This window comes from Mytilus galloprovincialis, chromosome 2 (assembly GCF_965363235.1).
Source record: "Mytilus galloprovincialis chromosome 2, xbMytGall1.hap1.1, whole genome shotgun sequence".
Lineage (NCBI taxonomy): Eukaryota > Metazoa > Mollusca > Bivalvia > Mytilida > Mytilidae > Mytilus > Mytilus galloprovincialis.
The window spans coordinates 107,127,567-107,148,613 of record NC_134839.1 but is presented as its reverse complement, the minus strand read 5'-3'; the positions used below and the strand labels follow the sequence as shown (position 1 = coordinate 107,148,613).

General features: G+C 32.2%; 1 pseudogene; it reads left to right on the top strand.

The window, feature by feature from the left end:
• Positions 1–20,140, top strand: part of LOC143065295 (uncharacterized) — a 41,383-nt pseudogene extending 21,243 nt beyond the window's left edge.
• The last annotated feature ends 907 nt before the right edge of the window (positions 20,141–21,047 follow it).

Genomic DNA, 21,047 nt, shown 5'->3' with positions numbered 1-21,047 from the left:
GTAAGGACATGTACATTAAATTATCAATCATGCAGTCTTATGAAAAATTCTAAAAAACACTATTAACCTCACATTTTGCATCATTTTGCAATGTATTTTTTCTCGGAAGGAGGGAACGAATCTTTTAAAATAGATCGAAGTACGAATAATTCTAAATGTCATCAAATTGATTTTGAACCTGCATATTATAAACACTTAACGTATTTTATTTATATTAACTACAGTTGCGGCTTGTTCCCATTTGCATCCCTGCTACCCTGGGCGTTGTTATGGCAACAATCTGTGCATGTGCTCAGAAGGTTTCGGTGGAAGTACTTGTAAAACACGTAAATATTATGCATAACATGTGTATATTTTGTTTAAAATAAATAAATAAAAATTTATAAATTGGTCATTGTGAAATAATTCCATTGCACTTATAAAGTAAACATCAAACAAGCTGATAGATTAATTTTCAGCGACATGCGAACATAAAGAAATAATAACCCAATAAATGAATTTTTATTTTATTTTGAAAAAAAAACAATCATGGATCCTTGACCTAATTTATAAGAATTAATAGTTACCATAGGAACATTCACACACTTATGTGCTTTCTATTCATTGATGTTAATTCTTCAATTGTCACCAATGACATACAAAGATATGTGACCAATTTACCTTGGTTTGAAAAATATATGCCTGCATTAAACAATACAATAAGGAAAATTTTCAAATTTATTTGCAATGAGAGCGAGAGTTATCAAAATTATTAGAATTTCAATTTATTTCGTTTTCAGTACAGAACGTGGAATTCAAACCTTTGATAGAAAAAGGCAACGCAACGTTTGCTAAGTACAGTTATACGGAAAAGAAGTTTCTGTACGAGTTCATGACAGACGCAACAAACATGTCAGCTGTTGACCGGGTTTGGACCAATTTTGATGAGTTTAATTTAATGAACTTTGACATTGATGCCTCTATAGATGTCAAGTATGCATTTGGTCATATTCCATCTGTCCCAGGATACATCAGAAATATGAAGTTTGGAATAGTAGATGCAAAAGTGTTAGTTGTTCATCATAAACTTGGACCAAGTGAGTTTAAACTGTATGTTGCTTCATTCTCCCTTTTGCATACATTTCTAAACGTGAATAAGTCGAAAATGTCTGTCCATGATCCCCAAGTTAACACTTTCGTGAGTCTTATTTCTTTTAAATAGGTGGTGAATATGAAGTAAACAGGGAAACTTTTACTTGTCCCCAGCCTTCCAACTACAATCCAATAGCTAATACAGTGTTAGAATGTAGGATGAATAATGGTACCAATGTATTCCAGGTGGACTCAGGAGACAGGTAAATTACACTATATCATTCATAGGAACGGAATGTAGTTATATCATTGCCAATCATACCACATCTTTGGTGATTTTTTCTTCCAATTCTTTAACTGGGAGACCGATGAATGCTGTTAGATGTATCCATCTGCAGTCTGCATGTAGAGTGGACCCGAGTAAACACATTTACTACTACAGTTCTAAGGTTAGAGTGAAACTGATCTTGGTACAGCAACGACGGACATTTAGACCAAAAAATCGAAATTTCTCGCTTTTTTAGTTGTTTACTATGTGTATTTCAATTACAAACAAAATCATTAGTTATATGCCGGCGGGTTTTACACTATTTATTAAAGTTTTAGGCCTATAAACTTTGTGTGGCAGACATCAAGGGAATCCCACCCCTAAATAAACCCCAGAATTATCTGATTTTAATTTTCGAAGTCCATATTTGATCTCAAAATGAACATTTAAACATAGAACCATAACAATCAATGGTGTAAGATTGAGATTACATGCAAACGCTACGATATACATGTCACATATTTGAACTCTAAAAGTATGGAGAACGATTGGAACCAAATAACGGTTTTCTTGGTACAGCTGTAATATTACGACATCGGAATGATAAGGGTTAACATGAATTTATTTGTAATGTAGTTATTTTATGTATTTTCTAACCACGGCTAGCATAGTGAAATGAGTTTGTGTTTGTAATAGTTCGGAGAGCAGAATGAATAATTGTTATTTTTCACATATTTGTGATTTGTGTGTTTAAAAGAAAACTTGTTTATCTTGATTTATATAAAATTACTGATGGCTCTACACTTAATCCATTATAACATCTGTTTGTTGTTTAAGTTGAATGGATTGAATGTGTTGCAGATACTTTCTGACTTACACAATTACTACTGGTGGGTACAGAGAACTTGTCAATACAGACAGTAACCAACTTTACGCTACAGAAATATACGATGGAGTAAGTTCTCAGCAGAATATGGAGTATCGATTTGATTACGATAAACCAGTTCACTGTCAAGAATTCAGCACTTGTTCTCCTGGTGAAGTTCCTCTCCAGCTAGAAGAGGATATAACTAAGGTATAATCATAGTATTCATATAATTCAAATTAGTATGTGTACACTATCTATATGATTCTATATCTGCTGCGAGAAATAATGATGCGGTATGTAAAAGCCATCCTTTTGAAGGTAGGCTTCATCCAGTAGAGTTTGGGGTTATCACTATGTTTTGTGTTGACATAAAATGTTATTGATTTGTTTGGCGTTAAACTATTCAAAACACATAAATTTAACTACCTCAAATAATTGATATCTAAATTCTTATAGTTTTTCTTACTATGTTTGTTTTTTCTCTTGTTTTCAATCGAACCGAAGCGCATGATGATTCTTATGTAGACGTAACACGTGTCTGGTGCACAACATTATAATCCTAGTATAATTGATGAATATTTTAAGCCATACAAGATGACAATTTCCAAACTGTCGACTACCATTCAAGTGAGAGGTTAAGCTAGCTATAAATCCAGGTTGGAAATGCCTGTACCAAATCAGGAATATAACAGTAGTCATTCATTCGATTGATATGTTTCAGCTGTTGATATTGCCATTTCCAAACAGACTTTTACGTTTGGATTTTTTTTTTCGGAGTTCGGTATTTTTGTAAAATTACTTATCTCAATGCCACAGTTGGCACATGTGATTATGAATGAATCGGTAACTCAACAACATATGAAATCAATGTAATCTGGAGATTACATATGGTCTTGTTAACAATAGATCTATATCAGGGCTCGATTTGAACTGCTCTTAATATGAAGATATATTGTGAAGAGGTAAATATGCCAGAAGCACCAATTTTCTTATAACTTAAGATAAGTTAATTCCATGTTAATAATCAAAATGATGAAACCTCTAAGCAGTTGAGAACATATTTTAAAAGGAAACAAAAAGCTATCAACCAAACATTTTTCGAGAATTTGTTTCAAACTTCAACACCAGCACCTCTTCAAGAACGGGAGAATGAATTATGTTGCGCTTGTATTTTCTCGTCAGTATCTAGTATGAAGTTCAAAATGAATATCATCAGGATTAACGTCCGAACGATTTGAAAAGTAGGCAATTTTGCGTATTGTAATTCGTTTCAATTTTGCGTATTGTTATGCGTTTATTTTTTTACATTGGCTAGAGGTATAGGGGAGGGTTGAGACCTCATAAATATGTTTAACCCCGCCACAATTTTGCGCATGTTCCAAGTCAGGAGCCTCTGGCCTTTGTTAGTCTCATATGATTTTTAATTTTAGTTTCTTGTGTATAATTCGGAGTTAAGTATGACTTCCATTATCACTGTACTAGTATACATATGTTTTGGGGCCAGCTGAAGAACACATACGGGTGCGGGAATTCTCGCTACATTGAAGACCCATTGGTGGCCTTCGGCTCTTGTCTGCTCTATGGTCGGGTTGTGGTCGCTTTGACACATTCCCCATTTCCTTTCTCAATTTTAATTTTTTTGAATATAACGTTAAAAAAAAATATTTACATATATATGTAATGAATAAACACATCAATTGAGTTAACCAGTGACGAGATTATCAAACATCGTGTTTATGTTTGTTCCGAAAAAGATATATAGTAAATATCTCAAAAACAAACTAGAACATGAGTATAAATATTACAACTTACATGTATAAATTATGTTCAAAGATAAATGACATGACGGATATGAGTTTAACATGGTTTTTTAATCAGTTTTTCATATCGGAATGTTATTTTTTATGGCAAATCTGTGGAAAATTTTTCATCTTGAAAATCCTGACTATTAAAAATAACATACTGTGTACATACTTGTCTTTTATTTAAACATTACATAGTGGTCTCAAAAATTCATGAAAGCTTCAAATTGTAATAGTTAAAGAATTCGTTGTGAAGATTTTACGGGGAACTCATCTGGAACGTCACAAAAAGGCACCACTGTGTGTGTTGTCCTGTGATGTCGTTAATTGAAGATTGTCGTTGTAAATCTTCGATGCATTTGTTTGTGCTGTGATCAGTTAGCGATAAGTTTTAACATTGTCATTTACACGGGATGTTCGGCTAGCCATAACACAAGTTCAACCCACCATTTTACTTAAAATGTCATGTACCAAGTCAGGAATATGGCAGTTGTTATCAAATAATTTGTTTCTATGTATGTTGGCGTTCGTTTTTTGTTACATTTCAAGGTTCTGTTGTTCCATATTTTCCCCTTATAGTTTCCTCTTTGGATTAGAGTTGTAATTATATTTGTTTTCTCTTAGCCGATTTATTACTATGGAACAGCGGTATACTACTGTTTATTTTATCTGTAATTGAGTTTTATATACGATTCAACGTACATTTTCAAGATATCTATTTCAATATTTCTATGATGTGAATAATTATCCCTGTGTATTTTATTCACGTTTTTTTCCGTTATTGATACTATCTTTATGTTATCAAATTGAAATATTTGTCTCTAATTTGATTCCTTGATTTTGTTTTTTGTTTTATGATACAATTTTAGCTACATGTACTTGATGTAATTTCCAGAACATATGGCATTTGGTACCATTCCTGTATTTTAAGTTAATACACATTGTACAACTATCTTATTCACGTTTGATTTGTTATGGCTTTGTCATGAACAGTTTTGCCTTATCTGTATATAATTTTACTGGTTTCAGGATATCTATAGACGAAACGATTTGAAACACATGTCCAATTATTATTGGTGCATTATGCTTGAAACAATTGGACATTTCATTAAAAAGCATATAGCTATACAGCTTTTTGTTCAGTGTGAGCCAAGGCTCCGTGTTGAAGGCCGTACATTGACCTATAATGGTTTACTTTTATAAACTGTTATTTGGATGGAGAATGGTCTCATTGGCACTCAAACCTCATCTTCCTATATCTATATAATATAATTAGTAAAACATTTCACCATTAATATGATTCGAATGAAGCTTGATTTCTTTTAAAAGACAAATTTTGCATTAACATATAGAATATTCTTGATAAAAAAGGAAAATATCACCTTCTAAAGTCGGAATATCCATTTCAACTTGCAGTGGTTCTACACTAATACGTTAATTGTAGAAAAGGGGAATTTTACTATAAAGCTCTACATTCATTGATATACTTCCCATCACAATTTTACTTCGTGTTCTGCAGACATTTTACGCATCACTGAATTATTTTTCCCATAACAAACAACATTGTTGCCTTTATTGTCTGTTGGGTTTGTAAAAGCCTTTAACGAACTTACTATTTTACAAATTCAACGCTTCCTTTTATTCTCACTGTAGTGAATAGTTGAACTTGGATATATTTTCAATTTTTCAAACGAATTTTCTGACTATTGAAATCAAAATTTAATCATTATTGACTCAAAGTGTTTAGAAAATTTGATACGTTCAGCCTCTAACCCTTCGGTATAAGAGTCTTTATATACCATGCTATACATATTTGAATTGTAACTCACATTTAAACACATACAACAGATCATTGCTTATCAATTCCTTTCCAAAACATCGACAATATCTTTTGCTGTCTACTTTTGATTTTGAAACGAATTCATTTGATATAAATATATATACACAAAAGAATAAATAGATATGGTATGCTTGTCAAGAGACAACTTGCACCAAATAACACATGCCGAAGACGTTAGCAATTACATGTAACCGCACAGTCTTCGACAATAAGAAAAATTAATACCGCATTGTACAGATTAACCAAAAATTTGGAGCTTACATTAAACCAAATGTGAAATATTAGCCTTAGGCTTTGATTTTTACTCTGAACTGTTTTTCAAGCAATATATAATTGATAGGATGATAAAATTTAGTGTGTGTTCTATGTTTTAATAAGATCAACAAATTACTTTTACAGACGTCAATTAAGCCAAAATGGTCGGGATGGTCTGATAGAGATTTGTCTGGAGTAAAACGGTATGCATTTGAAGTATGGAAGATGGAATACAGTCTTGATTATTCAGTTCTAAGAGAACCAGATATTCTGCCAAATTATAATCCAGTACCAGAGTTTATTACCGAGGTACTAGCAAGCAACAATGGATTCCCAGAATATGAACCCAGAGAACCAGGGGTCTATTCAACAATACTTGAAGTTGCAGACAGAGCAAATAATTCTAGATATGTCCGAAGAATAGCAATATTCGACAAAACCTCAGAAATATCAACCAAATCAAGTCATCGTTTGTTCGTTTCATCGGCATCTAATCAGTCTAACTACAGCTGGCAGACGACACCTAACAATCAGCAGACGACAACTTTGATAGTGCAATGGGAAAATCATTTTATCAACGAAGTACATGAAAATGGTAATTTCTTAGCAAGAGTCCAAGACTATACTCCAAGACTCAGTGATGAAGGCAAGAGAAAAGACTATAAAAAAATTGAATCTCAATTTGATGATTATGAAGGTAGCAGAACTAAAGATGAAATATCAAATATCAATTCTATTGTAGATTCGAAATAAACCACGGTACACCAAGTACAATACCACCAACGAATGGATGGGAAAACGTTGCTCCACTGAAAGAAAACAAAAGTATTGTTCTCAGTGGCGTGAGTATTCGAGATGGGGATCCATACCAGGTTTGGGTTCGTGCACATGATGTAATGAGGAATGAAAAGACCGATTCAACAGTTGTACATTTTGATCATAGTCCACCGATAGTGTACACTCCTACGTTTAAAAAAAACATCGACGACGGAAAGTTTCCGTTTTCAAGCAGGTACGCTTGTTATGTAATCAAATAAAATTGAGAATAGAAATGGGGAATGTGTCAAAGAGACAACCACCCGACCATGCATGGAACAGACAATAGCTGAAGGTCACAAACAGGTCTTCAATGCAGCGAGAAACTTCCGCACCCGGCCCCGAAACAAATATATATATACTAGTTTATTATTACTTACGTTATTTTTCTAAAGATATTACTTTCATGGTTTTTTTTTCGACGTGCAAAGGAGATGGTTACTTGGTGCGATTTCATTTGTTTGTGAGATATTCTATAGAACTTAATTAATCTCACACAATTCACAAACAGACAAATACACATCATCAAATTTATTTCTGTTCTGTACTCGTACGGAATAAGTGTCGGTGGTCAAGTATTGTGATTAGATCGTTAAGGTGTGGTTATCAGATCATGAATATATATCTGTAAAATGAATTCCGTTGTAGTCGTAACTGGTAGTAAATGCGTTTTCTTTTCGTTAGACAATTCTATGCATTAATAGAAATAAAATAAACAATCATTTCAAACATTACTAATTGGCTTGTCTAATCGTTAAATTGACATAATTAGCGCCTAACAGAAACCTTAAAAAGACCCAATACAGTGATGCTAAAACATTAATAATTATCTATTTCATATTTGTACACAGAGTAACTGTCGCTGCTAAAGATGACCACAGTGGAATCAGTAAAGTGTCGTTTAAGTTTGTGGTAAACAGCACAGGAGAAGTGAAGAACCAGAAAGATTTTATGATCAATTCACAGGTGATTAAAACATAGTATGAGCTCTTCGTTTTTTACTGAGTCAGTGACGAGAAAATGCAACCTTCATTCTTTAAAGAGAATAAGATAACAAAGTGAAGATATCATAATGCACTTATCAATAATCAATATTTGAATCAATAATAAGGGAATGGCGTATTTCAATGGTTTGAAAAAATATCGCGATTACAAAAACATAAATAAAAAATACTTGTCGAGGTCGAGTTAAGCGAAAAACACCAAATAGAAAATGCCAGAAAAAAAAACAACATTAAAAATTAAAAAAAAAAATATGAATTTGTTACAAAAATGTAAAGCTAGTACGTACATCACACAGCTTCAACGCTCTCATACACATTACATATATATTTCTTTTAATTTGATGATGCCATTGTTTAAAATTGTTGTGCTTTCGATATATTCCCTTTTCTGTTTTAGACACAGTCATACTGCAATCAGCTTATTAAAGAGTGCTACTGCATTTCTAAGGGGGAATGTTTCATGATTGATAGTGTCCTGGATATTGATAACTGCTGGCTTAAAGTTCCAATTGATAGAACCGAGGACGAAGTTCATTCCCTTCAGGTTACCGTTTACAACTTAGCCATGCTGTCTAGTATGACTTCATATAATGTAAGTGACTAAATATTAATGTCATTTATAAATCAAAGAGCACATTGAAACAAAAACGAAATGTGTGTGAAATTACGTGTAAAGAGCATAGAAAAAAACCAACGTCGAAACAATGTATAATCTGTTTAAACTAGCACACGAAGCAGCCAACAATGTAGTTGTGGTATAAGATAACACTGAAATTAAGAACGGAAGTATCAATTCTTCTTATTTCAATGCTATGTTTTCTGTGAGTAAAACAGTAGATTATCTCATCAATATTACATCTCATCTTTTTTGAAAATCCGTTTTATGTATTGGATAGCAACCAAAACAACATTCTACAAATAATGTTGCAGTCCTTTAAAAACGAATTCATGTTAGAACTTATAAAGTTTTCTTTTACGTACTAGTATATGAAAAAAAATGAATTTCTTAAAGAGGGACGAAAGACACCGGAGGGACATTCAAACTCATAAATCGAAAATAAACTGATAAAGCCATGGCTAAAAATGAAAAAAGACAAACAGACAAAACCTAGTTCACATGCCACAACATAGAAAACTAAAGAATAAGCAACACGAACCCCACAAGAAACTAGGGGTGATCTCAGGTGCTCCAGAAGGGTAATCAGATCCTGCTCCACATGTGGCACTCGTCGTGTTGCTTATGTGATAAAAAATCCGGTAAATAGTCTAATTCAGTGGGTCAAATTCATGAAAGGGAAGGGGATTGTAGTTACGACGTTAAGAACATATCCGATATTATTTGTGAAACGGTTATTCCGTAACAGTTAACTAACTAGTGATGGCGTCCGCAAAATTTACGAAGTGATGATTTCAACTTCACCATTTGGAACTCTTGGTGTAATAGCTTTATTGTTAGCAGCAATCCTCTATCAAGAAATCATGATAGGAAATGCAAGCACGGGAATACTGTATCAATTGGGAGATATATACCCCATATGCAGGTGCTGCTGGAATGTTGCTACTTAGAAATGAAAATTTCACAATTGAAAAGCTTAAATCATCTCTTTTGTCGTAAAGTTTTGTTTTCAACCGACCCTCATTGTCAATATCTAAATGTAAGTCAAGATATGTGGCCGCCTTATATGTATCTGTAGTATCCTTTATCTCTAGTTCGATGGGATAGATGAGTTGAACGTAGTCACCAAATTTTGAATTATTTAGTGAAAGAACATCATCTATATAGCGGAAAGTAGAGTTAAAGGATATTGCTAACTCCTTGTCCTTCTTCCAAAGAAGTTCCTATATAAAGTCAGCCTCGTAATTAAATAAGAAACAAGTCGGCAAGAAGAGGGGCACAATTTGTACCCATTGGAATGCCGACAGTCTGTTGAAAAACACGTCCTGCGAACTTAACAAATATGTTTTCAATCAAGAAATCAAACATATTGATAATGTCAGTTTCTAGTGAAACTTGCTCAAATCTTTCTTGGTAGGCTAAAAGGCACATAGAATAAGAAAGTTCAACATCAAATCTTGTTCTAAAATCTAATTTAAAAACTGTATCTGGCACATTATTTGCAAGTGCTATGTATAAAACAATATCTACATCGGAACTCAACTGGCATGCTAATCTTAATTTTAACACTAAATAAAAAAAAATCTTCTGGGTTTTGATTAATTACGAGCCTTTAATTTTCAATGAAATTCGGATTGTTGTCTTTCAATAGTTCACCCTCAGACATCTTGCTAATCGGATTATCAACTGTCATCTGATGCATCTAATTACAGATTCAGTCCCTGTAGCTCATATAAAGCCTTCTTCTGTTATAAAAAAAGATACCTGTTGACATTCCCAATGATCCATATAAAAAAGAAGATGTGGTATGATTGCCAATGAGACAACTATCCAGACCAAAATGACACAGACATTAACAACCATAGGCCACCGTACGGCCTTCAACAATGAGCAAAATCCATACCGCATAGTCAGCTATAAAAGGCCCCGATAAGACAATGTAAAACAATTCAAAGTAAAAAACTAACGGCCTTATTTATGTAAAAAAAATGAACGAAAACCAAATATGTAACACATAAACAAACGACAACCACTTAATTACAGGCTCCTGACTTGGGACAGGCACATACATAAATAATGTGGCGGAGTTAAACATGTTAGCGGGATCTCAACCCTCCCCTAACCTGGGACAGTGGTATAACAGTAAAACATAAGAACGAACTATAAAAATCAGTTGAAAAAGGCTTATCTCACCAGATGGACAAAAATACAAGTAAACGTGGCCGGGTACATATACATCCCAACACAAGAAGACACAATGAACAGATCTGAGAGTACTCGCAGTTATCTGACAGCTAGTTCAAAGCCACTAACAACTAATAAAAAAATCATGCATCTAAGACTAAACTATCAATCCGTACACATCCAACATCCAATGTATTTAGTGTAAAGACGTCATAAACAGCCAGAGACAAACATGACATTGTGCAATGCCAAGTTACAGGTATCGACAGATTGTAGATCCATGAATATGTATATGATTGTATATAACATACTAGTAATATTTAGTTAGCTTTTAATCTACTGAAATTAAAATCAATATTTTTACCAACAAAAACAATATTCAATGATCTTATTACAGTGTTGAATAGGTAACCTTTTAGAATAAGTTTATTTAAAGGAGCGACAAGTTTACATGGACCATTTCTAAATTTTCGGGCACGGTTAACAACATTTCCGTAAAAATGAAGATGTGCTATCCCGTTTGAAATAAGTTTTCTACAGGTACAACAGAACTTTAAAACCAAATCTTTATATCTATGGAAAAATTTAGTAAAGGTTTTAAGTAATTTATGGTAACGATATCCCTGGTTTAATAATTTACCAGTAATACATAGGTTGCGTTCGTTAAAATCAAAAACGTCACAACAGACAAGGGCATAGCGAACAAGTTGTGAAATATAAAAAACGTCTCTTTTGTCGTAAATTTTTTTGTGGAGTTTCCCGTTTAAAACCGAAATATCTAAATCCAGGAAAGGACAGTTATTACCGAATAAACTTGATTTATTTAAAGTAAGTTCCGTGGGGTAAATTTCAGCAGTATATTGAGAAAATTCTTGATTATTTAACGAAAAAATATCATCAAGATAACGGTAAGTGTTGTTGAATTTATCAATTAAAATTCATGTATATAAAGGTTAATACAATTCAAAGATCTTTTTCAATTTCTATTGTTTCAAATTATATTTCTTATTACAGCTAGGAAAGGTGGATAGCTTCAATGGAATAAAAGAATGTAAGTAATATATCTATTGGATGTTTTCAAGTAGTTTAGTCACTAAATCTGAAGTAGCAAGTGAGCTATTCTCATTCTTCAACCTATGCCCTCCGTGTCCATCGTTACCATCCATGCACTCTTATTTGAAACTATAGAGCATATTTAGCCATAATAATATTTAAAAATGTCTAAAGATCCGTCTGTCAACCATCATGGCCGACATGGTTAGATATTCAACAGAGGAGTAAAATGGAAGCATTTTTTCTATTATCTTAAAATCTTAGGTAGAAGGAATTTGATAATGACATAAAATCTACCTACTGTGTTTTACATTTATTTATAAATGTAAGACGACTTCTGCTAACGATTTGGGAATTTAAACCACTGTTGTTCTTTTTTTATAGATTTTCAGAGACACTAGCTTAATCAAATTGTTAGCAAGCCAAATACGTTAAATGGTTCAAATGATCAGCAGAAGATGGCCAACCAAATATAATTTAAGTAATGAGTTATATACTTCTCTACAATTTTGGATATTGACCATTGATGTAGAAACTCCGAGGACAATTCAAAACGGAAAGTCCGTATTCAAATGTCAAACTCAAATGATAAAACACATCAAACGAATGGACAACAAATATCATATTACTGACTTGGTACAGGTATTTTCAAATGTAAAAAATGGTGGATTGAACCTGGTGGGCAACAATGGCTCATTGATGTATTTTGAACGAACCAACGAATATCAAGCGTGTATCTGCTTGAATAAGACATATCGATGTAATTCATTGGTGTAATTATATTATATATTTTCGTCAAATTAAATATATGTTTCCATTTCCAGATTATAGTCCATCAAACATTACTATATCAAAGACATCAGACACAAGTTTAGGTATAAGCTGGATTCAGGCACCGTCCTGCTATGATCGTGCTGGAATTGTGATTCGACTGTTTAGACCTGATAATACCACAAAAGATTTCAAAGTACATAAAGATGCTACAACGTTTGACTTAACAGGACTCTCACCTACTACCCACTATTGGTTTGAATTATTCACTAAATATGGCAATGATACAAACTTTGTTATGAGCGGATCTCCTGCAATACTTAAATTCCAAACAGCGGAGGCATGTAAGTCAGATTTGACCCAAACATATCTAAAATAAAAACTATTAAGTAGAGACAAATCATATAAACAAAAAATGTGAAAATCGAGTTAACTCCAAAAAAGGCGCAGTATTAAACATAATGATGATGGAAAGTCTTCTTACTTTCCTGTTTCTCCCAAATATGGTTTACCTCTAAATCAAGTTATATCAGTGATATGTGATTTTTTTTTTACTTTTCAGCTGTAGGATTCCCGACAGGTGGTGTTGCTGGATTATCTGCCGGTGAGTATTTTCTCTGTTGGGTTTAGTTATCATTTGTATTTTTTTAAATTTTCATTTATTCAATTATTCTGTTTATAAAAGAGGGACGAAAGATACCAGAGGGACAGTCAAACTCATAAATGGAAAATAAACTGACAACGCCATGTCTAAAAATGAAAAAAAAAACAGAAAAGCAATAGTACACAAGACACAACATAGAAAACTAAAGAAAAACCAACACGAAGCTATCAAAATTAGGAGTGGCACCCGCCGTGTTGCTCATGTTATAAAAAATCAGGTAAATAGTCTAATTCGGTATGTCACATTCATGAAAGGGTTTTATCTACATTGTCTTCCTAGTATGAGATGATAATAACCATTTTTTAGCATTTCACTTTTGTTTTCTTTAGTGAATAATACGGAATCGTGTTAGTGTAGTAGAAGACTAATTATCGTTCTCATTTTTAGGGTTTATATTACTCTTGGTTGTTGTTGTGGTCATTCTGTTATTCCTTGGGCGTACTGGACGTTTACAGCCTGCTAAAGCCAGAATGACACAAGGGATTAGAACTATTCGTAACACAATCCGGGTTCGCTCACATACTAATGCTGGATATAATGTAAGTATTGCTTAAAATCATAAAAATACAAATAAATGTTACTCTGTTATGATGAATGAACAATATATTGCCACGACAGTACATATAGTGAATGTAGTTCTTTTTATTAGAGACGATAAGGTCAGCGAACATTATAAAAGATGAAAACATTTAGCTCTCTGAACATGTATGAAGAGACAAATGTGTTTGGTAAACGTGACTATCCATTGATTATATTAAAAGAAACATGCTGTGCTATTTAATTCTGTACGTGTTTGTAATTATGTTTGCATCTTACATAGTAGGTTAAGATAGAGGATGTGTTGGCGTGACGTCTGTGTTACTTGGAGCATAATTTTGCCCGACAAAATAAGGCCAAAAAGAATAATAATAACTGTTTATAATTTCTGCCTGTTGATCCGTTCGAAAAGTATCTTTGTCGTATTAGAATTTTCAAAATAATCTGTTTTGAAAATAGAGACATAAAAATATATGGTTTTAATGTCAGGTCCTGTTTTATGGGATCAACTTATTCCCCTATTTCGTAGAATCTGGACGATTCATAGCTTGACATATAATAGAGATGCCTCTCACAAAATATGTCTGTATGTTTAAATGTATACCTAAAATCCCCTTTAATTCATTACCAAAAGTTTGTAATAATATAAATGTAGGGATATTTCTTTCATACCAGGGCAATTAAAAGGTCTTCCAACCTACTTAAATTTCGGGGTTTGTGTTGCTTAGTCTTTAGTTTTCTATGTTTTGTCCTGTACACTATTATGTGTTTGGTTGGTTTTTTTTTCTTTTTTAGCCATGGCGTTGTTAGTTTGTTTCTGATCTATGGTATATTTCACAATTCATTCACTTGATCATAGCTACATATGTGTACTTCAAGATTCAACCAACACTAAATAAAAAAAAATAAAAAATTGTTCAAAAACGTTAATCGTGTTTCATGTAGAATCATAAATTTACATATTTCAGTTAAACTTGAAAATTATGTCATTGAAATGTTCCTGTAAATTATGAGTATACAAGCGCTAGGATTACAAAATGATTACAAACATATGTTGAATTTTAACTCTCAAAATATTTTTTTTTGTGTTTTAGAATCGGGCATATAGTTCAAAATTTGATGATGACATATACTACTACGGACAAATTAACACTTCTGGAGCTACGAGTTCTATTATCTCACGAAAAGACATATCCCTTGAATCCGAGTTAACCCAAGGAAAATTTGCTACAATGTATTTAGCAAAATACTATGGCAACCATCGTGACGCCCAAACTGTTGTAGCTAAAGTTGTAAAAGGTATTTTAATTCGAATTTATATATATATCCGCAAGATTATATTCAATAAATCAAATTATAACAAAGGAGGAAAATACATTTTAATTTGCACGAGCACAGTGAAAATCGCCAGTGATCGTGCACCTTTTAAGCGATGAAATTCAAGTAAATGTGATTTGAATCTTTGATTAATCATCTGCAGTCACACACTCAGCAGTCGTATATCGGTGTTTAAAAGTCATAACTTGATTGAGAAAAAACAAATCCGGGAAGGGAGCATCAGGAACACTAAAGAAAAATTGGGGGATTCCATATGGATTAAGCTCATATATTACTTTTTGGCGCATCAACTCCCATCAGTGTTTTTGAAGTCAAATGTTTACATAAGCATCATCATGGCAAAGTCTAATCAGAACATAAGGATAGTTCTGTACAACAATTTTATTTATTCATTTTTTTTTTCTAATTTTCAGTACTCTTTTCTTTCTTTTTTTTTTTTTGGTTCGCGCTGTACGTATATTTATTGTGACGCACGTGCAGTGTTTAAATTTATATTACATTGTATCAAAATTATACTATTTAATTGCGGATAGATTAGACAAAATCAATCATATCGTAGTTTAATATATTCAATCAGTAGTCCATTATTGATAGTATTTTATAAAATATTACAACAGATGACCAAAAGGAAGAGAATGTTATGAAGATGAAGGCTAAAATAAACTTTTACACAGAAAAAGTCGGACATCACAAAAACGTTGTGGATTTTATAGGATACGTAGAAGACGATGTTAGTAAGTATATTAATACAAAATAGTTACAGATATATATTACTTAAAATGGTTAAAGAATGATGTCAAGTTTGAATAATAATACTGAATACCGACCATGCATCACTTGACAAGTTTATGATAAAGTCTCTATATAATGTCCATGGTCAACTAACTGTCATACAAATTAATTTCAAATCTGTCAAATCATTAACCTTATATAGTTTAATAACAAGAATGTGTCCTCAGTACACGAATGCCCCACTCGCACTATCATTTTCTATGTTCAGTGGACCGTGAAATTGGGGTAAAATCTCTAATTTGGCATTAAAATTAGAAAGATCATATCATAGGGAACATGTGTACCAAGTTTGAAGTCGATTGGACTTCAACTTCATCAAAAACTACCTTGACCAAAAACTTTAACCTGAAGCGGGACAGACGGACGAACGAACGGACGGACGAACGGACGCACAGACCAGAAAACATAATGCCCCTCTACTATCGTAGGTGGCGCATAAAAATCTAAAAGTTTCTATTTGTAGAAAAATTATCGTCACATAAAAATGCAGCTTAGTAGTCGCATTGCCAGGGCTAGATACATTGCATGTGTCTCTTACATTTGTACTCAGTTCCAACAACTAGATTAACTAAGTGGTAGGAAAATATTTTTTAATAATACGGACTTGTATAGACAGGATATGTCAGAAATTATTTTTTAAAAGACTGGTATACTAGCTAACTATTGTAGAAATATAAAACAAGTAACCTTGTGTCCTTCTCCAAATGACTATGTATTTCGTATCATTATTTGTAACAGCCATATATGTGTTGATGAAGTCATACATATAATAGAAGTCTTTAAATTAAATCGACGTTGTAGTACACCATGACAAAATATCATGGGAAAAAACAAAAGCCGTGAAATTAAAGCGACATCTTTCAACTGTCAATAGATTTTATATTGCAGCCTTTAAAAAAAGTTAGTTTTCTTGGATTGTTTTTGTAATCTTTCCTTAAGGGGGCTCGCGGGTCTAAATCAACTTTTTTTTCTAATATAGGATTTTCCTATGTTTTTCCATGATTAAACCTTATCTTATATCTAATGGAAATATAAAATAAAAATATGGGGTCACCGTTCATTTAAGCTCACAATTTGCCTCCGAAAAAAGCATACATTTTTGTTAATGTCCTTTTTTTCTGTTGAACTAATAGGAGAAATATTGGTAATATCGAAATAAAAAAAAAGAACTAAATTACAGAAATCGTTAAAATTTTACAATTATTTAGTTTATGTACAGTTTGTTTGAAAACAGTAATAAAAAATATAGGTCACCGATGAGTTAAAAAAGAAATTTCAATTTTAACGTCCAAAAATGACATTTTTGCACCAAAGGGAGATAATTTGGAGCTTTTTCAATGATATGAACATTTTAAAAGTCATCTGTGGACAAACCAAATCGATTTTTCTTGGTGATTTTTGTGCCATATTATGAAGTAATAGCTAATTGTGAAATAAATAAAATTTGTAATGAAAAAACAAATATTTATTTTTTTTTTTCGATTTTTTATACCCGCGAGCCTCCTTAAATATTACAATGGATAACCAGTTTATAAACACTGTGTTACATCTGCAAAACCTTTATAGTTGTGTATGCTTTCGAATTGGCATATACAAATATTTGTTAATATTTGCAGGAGGATCATTTATGGTATTGGAATATTGTGAAAGTGGGGTACTGAAAGACTTCCTTATCTCAAAGAAGTCTGACATTACTGTTGATTTGGAAGAAAGATTATTTAGAATGGTCTTTGGAGTTTGTCTTGGAATGGACTATTTATCATCGAAAAAGGTAAACAAAATGATAGGGAAAGCTTAAGTACTCTTAATTAATATACAACACAATTCATGTCAACAAACTAATACAGATCTTGAAATACTTGTATTATGAACACAAATTAAATTCACGAGGTCAACGTGAAAGATTCTAGAAATCAGTTATCTGTGTATACGTACATTGTTATATATGCCTTGTTTGAACAGTTACATTTTTTTACTGAAATAAATTTTTGCTTTTTTCTGCGAAAGGTTGTCCACAGAAGATTAGCAGCTAGAAATATTCTTTTGGATCATTTGTTGGAACCAAAGATAACTGGATTTGGACCAGAACCTGACGCAGAACAAGAGGGGGAAGTAAGTTTCAATGACAATCTCTTTATTTGAATATTCAATAAATCAATATTCGTGTAGTTTATTTCAACGGAAATTGCATTTGTATTTATATTTTAAATTTTTTTTAAATAAATGTTAACTGTCATCAAATGCACTCACATTTATCTCGAGACAATTACGATGTATAGAAATGCTTGCACATAAGTAACAACATTAAAATAAAAATAAAACACTAATAAGCCATCTTGTTTTTCTAGGAACGTATACCACTAAAATGGATGGCTCCAGAATGTATGAAGTCTACAATGAATGCAAATGAATTGAGTGACGTTTTCTCTTTTGGTGTGGTTATGTGGGAGATATTTTCATTAGGTAAGCAACACATGTTGTACTTCTCAATATTTACATTGAAATTCCAAGTTTGCAACAAGAGGAATTTCAATTCATTAACTTTTATCTTTTGTTTTCCTCGTGTTTATTAGTATTGTAATAATCGGGCCTATCCGTATGGATAAATCTTTTGCAAAAAAAATCACTTCAACGGTATTTGCCATAAAACTGGTTAATTTAAAACTTTCCTTCGAATAAGGCCCTGACTATCAAATGATTATTTCTATTCATTTGAAGGTGATACACCTTACCCTGGAATCCAAAGCAGGGAAGTTGCTACTAGACTGAAACAAGGATACAAAATGAAGAAACCAGAATACTGTGATGACGCGTGAGTTTATTCAATATTCAAATGCAAAATTAATGTGGTAAACATTCATTTCCTAGACAAAAAATATCTACAACATGTCGTTTGTTTATGTGTTTCATATTTGTTTTTGTTCATTTGTTTACATAAATAAGGCCGTTAGTTTTCTCGTTTGAATTGTTTTACATTGTCTTATCGGGGCCTATTATAGCTGACTATGCAGTACTGGCTTTGTTCATTGTTGAAGGCCGTACGGTGACCTATAGTTGTTAATGTCTGTGTCATTTTGGTCTTTTGTGGATGGTTGTCTCATTGGCAATCATACCACATCTTCTTTTTTATATGTATGTTATTATTTTCAAACCTTTCAGTTTTAAGGAAAGCAAGAAACAAAAAATATAAATATAATGGTAATTAAATGACACGTTGCATTATTTAAATGACTCAATCGTAAATACAGCTTCTAATTCAAATCCTGTGAGTGAAACTAATGGATATGAACGTAGACCTACCATTTTTGTCACTCTACCATTATGTATTTGTCAATATAAATCAAATATTGTCTTCTAATTTAATATTTTATGCTCTTTTTACCTCTATTTAACCTTAAGTGCCATTTAAACATCCTTTCTTCTCTTTCGTTTTCTTTATAAAAACAACCACCCACTTTCCTTTCCGTGGAGTTGTATTCATTCATTATAAGCATATAAATATAATTATAATACAAAATATGCACAATGACCCATTGATCTTTGCCGTCTTTAACACATATTCTCTTTATGGAAAAAAGTAAATCACAAAAATACTGAACTAAGAGGAAAATCAATTCGGAGAGTCCATAATCACATGGCAAAATCAAATAACAAAACGCATCAAAAACGAATGTTATGTTTTTCAAGTCAGCAGCAAGTATCATTAAACGAAATAGTTATTATATATGTTTGAATATACTTGCATTTCGAGAAATATTTTAGCTAACATTTCTATATGAAGGTCAAATATCTTTCCATATTAAAACAAATATATTGGTATACTAGTATATCAATCATTTATTTCATTTTTTTAAAGGCACAACTATTGTTTGTAGATGAAATAATCTTTTATCAATATCGTATTTATTTGTTTCAGTTTCTATAAGATCATGTTGAAATGTTGGCATTATGACCCAAACAAACGTTCAGGTTTTGCAGCGGTAAAAGATCAGCTGTCAAAAATGTTCCAAGAAGGACCAAGTGAAGAATATTACTACCGGTCGAATGATCTGTAAATCATGCACTAGTACTAGACGAAATATGAATGATTTATATTAGGCGAAACTGAAGGTTTATCTAAGAAATAAACCTAGATTTTATCTATTGTCTTAGGTTTATGTCTGTCTTGGCAATGTTCACATTTGATTTTTTGAAAATCAAAGTATCTTAAATTAGAATAATTAATGTTGTACCCTAATACATAAATTTATCACATATGAAAGTAGTAATATGTGTTGTATGTATCTATGCAGATCATTTTACAGTCATTATCTGTGTTTTTAGCCCATATATAACAAATTAATTGTTGTCTACAGTTTATAGATTTATAATTATTTTAAGAGAAAAACAAAAACTAACTGATTTAAGACTATGCTGTATACCAATAATTCGTTGACAGAATTATTAGATACATGTAAATTTAGCACTCGAATAAGATTAATGAAGATAGTAGGTTTCATGTGTTCTCTGTTTGGGGCCCGAGATGAAATTTCCCTTACCATTCCCACAGATGTACAAAACAAATGAGCCGCGTCGGATAGAAATCGACCTTATGCAATTCGACGTCAAACCGAGTAACGTTACGATAAAGTTTCACAAGTTTTCATACAGGTAGTTTCTGACGTTATAAAAAAAAACATGTCGCTATCTTACAAAACTACGTTTTTTCAAAAAATTATTGTGGGGACATTTCTTGTCGGATTTTAATGTACTAGGTACCAATAGAAGCAGAATTGTCACAGTTATATTTGTTTATTTGGATAAATTTTTGTTGTAAAACGTTTTTAATTTTTGGTAATATAACCAGTATTGTTTTTGTTCGGAAGTTTCTTATGTATTTCAACGAAATTAAATTGTAAATACTGTTATACATGTTCATAACATGAGAAACAAAAGTAATGGACGACAAAACTATGACAAATTAAACTAGTATACTTTAGACGATTCTGCGTCTTTTAACTCCGTATTTGTGAAAATCCACCATAATATAGCCTTCACAATTTTCTTTTAGTGGGGTTTTATATAAATTTGTAAAAAAAAATATACCAGGAAACCATACAATGAGGGGATAGGACCTTTATCGGGACTCCGGGATCGGGTGTTTTTAAGCTCGGGATTTCGGGATTGAC